The sequence below is a fragment of the Asparagus officinalis genome, chromosome 9 (assembly GCF_001876935.1).
Source record: "Asparagus officinalis chromosome 9, Aspof.V1, whole genome shotgun sequence".
In the NCBI taxonomy this organism is placed as follows: Eukaryota; Viridiplantae; Streptophyta; class Magnoliopsida; order Asparagales; family Asparagaceae; genus Asparagus; species Asparagus officinalis.
Window position 1 is genome coordinate 32,601,435 of NC_033802.1, and position 3,902 is coordinate 32,605,336.

Consider the following 3,902-nt stretch of genomic DNA (forward strand, 5'->3'; position numbering starts at 1 on the left):
ATTACGTCCTGGTGAAATTTGTAAGTCTATATGAAAATAACAAAGTGGGAAAAAAATCTGATAAGGCCTCTGTCTGCCAAAATAAAAGGACAAGGATAGTAAGTTTAGCCAAGCTATAGATGAGGTTTTTGTTTGTTACATTGCAAAATGAGGATCTATATGTCAAGAAAGATTGTGTTTGGGAACGTCACAACATGACAAACATCAGAAATGTTGAATTGAAATTTGTGAAATATAATTCTGCGTCGCCTTTCCCTTTTTTTGTGGCGTGATGATGAAAATATATATTAGAATAGAAAATCTTTATTTTCTAAATAAAAAGTACAAAACAACTTTTCTTTTGCTACATTGCTATAGTTTATGCTTGTGTTTCTCATTGTATACCAATGTTGCTTTCAGATTTTCGGATTGGAGATTAGGGAGCATTACTATTAGTTCAAAATTAATGAAAAATGATAAGAAGTATTGATTTTTCTGGTATAAAATATTGACGTATCGGTCATACAAACTATAAAGTCCATTGCAATGTTGGTGAGGTAGTGAAAAGGAGTACAAACCATCGAGCAACGTAATGCAACAGAAAAGTCTATAAAGCACCCAAAAGGAGGATTTTTTTATTTTTTATTGCATATTTATTTGAGATGCTACTTTTTATTTTATGATAATAAATTAATATGGTTTTATATTTACACCAATTGTAATCAGGTATGGATAAGAGTTGGATGACACTGATTAGGGATAGATTAAGTCTGCGGTATCAGGCTGGAGTTGATGCTTTTATTGAATTTGCAAAAGTAAATGCAGGCGGACGTAGAACGATTCAGTGTCCGTGCAACAAATGCATGAATCTTGATTGGTGTGAATTTGGTATTGTGCAAGATCATTTGGTTCGATATGGGATTATGGTATCCTATAAGATTTGGTTGCACCATGGAGAATTGCCTGATAATCAACATGGTGATTCCGGTGATGACAGGGATGAGAGCGATGACGATAACAAAGATGAGTATCCAGAATTAATGGAAGACCATTACAGAGGAACTTATATGGAAGATGATGATGTAGAGATGGATCATGATGTTCGAAACTTCGAAAAAAATTACTGGAAGCTTCCCAGTGTGAAATGTATCCTGGTTGCAAAAACTTTACTTTATTGGCATTTGTTGTCAAGATGCTTCATGTGAAAGTTGAGAATAGATGGAGTAATAAGTCATTTGACATGATTTTACAGATATTTAGGGACTTATTGCCAGAGGGTCATTTGGTTCCGGGGTCAATTTATGAAACGAAGAAGTTGTTGCGTGATCTGGGCATGGGATATGAGCATATCGATGCATGCCAACATGATTGTGTACTGTTTTGGAAGGAGAACTCGCACCTGATAAAGTGTCCTATATGTGGGGAGTCTAGGTACAAGTTCATTGGTGGAAATGGTATGAAGATCCCTCGTAAGGTGTTGCGTTACTTTCCGTTAACTCCGAGGTTGCGGAGGCTGTACATGTCTAGGAAAACGGCCACAGAGATGAGATGGTATAGGGATAAACGTGTAGATGACGGGATTATGAACATCCGGCTGACACTAAGGAGTGGAAGGAATTTGATCTTATTCATCCTGATTTTGCAAAAGAGATCCGCAATGTAAGGCTGGGACTGGCTAGTGATGGGTTCAACCCTTTTGGGAACATGAGCAATGCCTATAGTATGTGGCCAGTCATACTTATGCCTTACAACTTGCCACCCTGGTTGTGTATGAAAGAATCTTTTTTCATGATGTCCTTACTTATTCCTGGACCACATGCACCAGGGAACGACATCGATGTTTTCTTGAGGCCTTTGGTCGACGAGTTGAAGGAGTTGTGGGACAATGGGGTAGTAACTTATGATGCCTCCAAAAAAGAGATCTTCCGGATGCATGCGGCTATATTGTGGACCATTAATGACTTTCCTGCATATGGTAACTTGTCTGGGTGGAGCACAAAAGGCTATTTGGCTTGTCCACCTTGCAATGATGATCCATTATCGCATCGATTGAGGAGTAAGATTGGATACTTCGGTCATCGAGTTTACTTGCCTAGGAATCACACTATGAGAAGGAGTAAGGACTTTAACGGTAGGACTGAACATCACATGAAATCTTTGGATTTACCCGTGGAAAAGGTACTTGAGCAGTTGGATCAATTACCAAATGTTAATTTTGGAAAGCATCCTTTAAAGAGGAAAAGACCCTTTGAATCCATCGCACAAAATTGGAGAAAGAAAAGTATCTTTTTCGAGCTACCGTATTGGAAAGAATTGAAGGTGCGGCACAATTTGGATCCTATGCACATTGAAAAGAATATATGTGAGGCAATCATTGGGACAATGTTGGGTATAGACGGGAAGAATAAGGACACGAATAAAGCTCGCCTCGATTTGGACAATGAAGAAAGCAACGAATTTTCCAGCGAACAATCTGGCGACCACAGTGGGAGCCACCGATCTCGCTGCCGAGATCGGAGCGTCGCAGCCGCGGATCTCGATCCCGGTCGTGGAGGAGGTCGAGTATGAGTTCGACCAGCAGAAGTACGAGGAGTACGTGTCCTCATCTGGATCAACCTCCCCCCGTAAGTCCAAGAAATTCCAGAAGTTCTCCTCCAGGAGAAAAGTCCGTTGGTGCGAAGAAGTTGAAGCCACCAACGACAACCTCACCCCGATCGACGCCGAAGTTGCGTCGGGTGAAGTCACACCGGCCTCTAAGCAGGTCAAGTCCGCCGTCGAAGGCGTGGTGACTCTCTCTAAGAGAGCTCGCCAGAGGCAGCGTCAACGCCTCGCGAAGCAATTCGCCAAGGCCATGGAGTCCGTTGACGGGGTCCGCTACAATGCGGATCTGAAGAACAAACGAGGCAAACAGCCTCAACATCAAGTGAAGAGTGGTTCCTCCAAGCCATCAACGATGGAGTGGGTCCGGGTCAAACGGAACCGTACGACGCTGGAGGAGCGTATCCGCAAACGCCGCGCATTATCGGCACAAGTACGGGCCAAAGCCGAAGAAGCCCGTCGGAAGTTACAGAAGGAGGTGGTCAAGAAACCGCCGTCAACTCGTATGGTTTGGAGGCCGAAGTCTGAAGCGGCGGTTCAGACCAAGGAACAACAACTGCAGCCGCCGAAAGTTCAAACTACGGCGAATCAACCCAAATCGCTGGTAATTTCCGCAACTGTTCCGGGAGATCCCACAAGACCATCCCAGAGGAGGAAGTCAGTTTTGGAGCGCCTCGGTCCGCTTCCCAAAGAACGAGGCAAAGCTCCAGTTCAAGAACGGTTGGGGCCAATGAAGAAGTCCCAAACAATTCAACATGCTGGGGGTCGCCGCAACCCTCAACATTTGGAGAAAATCGTGGCACCCAAGCGCACAACTTTGCGCATCGAAGTGCAGGAGCCCGCTGAAGATTCACACCCACAAAGGCGCGTTGCGAGGCGTGTGACTCTGGAGAGCTCAAAGAAGGAAATTCATTCTCAGAAGGAAACGTTGTTGTCTGACGACGATGACGTTATACCTGGGAGATCATGCCAACACACGATAGGTTGCTCCGACTTTCAAACGGACAAGCTGTACTATCGTGCTGGAGGTACGAGCAAATCCAGAAAGAGGAGCCCTCAAAGATTAGAGACTCAATGTCCTTGCTCAAAACTCATTCGGGCGGTATTATCTGAGTGCGACTGCACCAAAATGTTTCCCGAAAGAGTTTCCGTCTTCCAAAGACTCAGTATGGAAGCGCCAAAGCCAAGGACTAGGCGTTTCCGAAGAAGAAGAATAATGGTCGAAGATGGTGAACGTTCAAGGGTCACTGCCAACATACCAGCAAGGGGACATCGGCACGGGATGATTTCGAGTCGATTCTGAGAGCCTCCCGGCCTAGAACCCG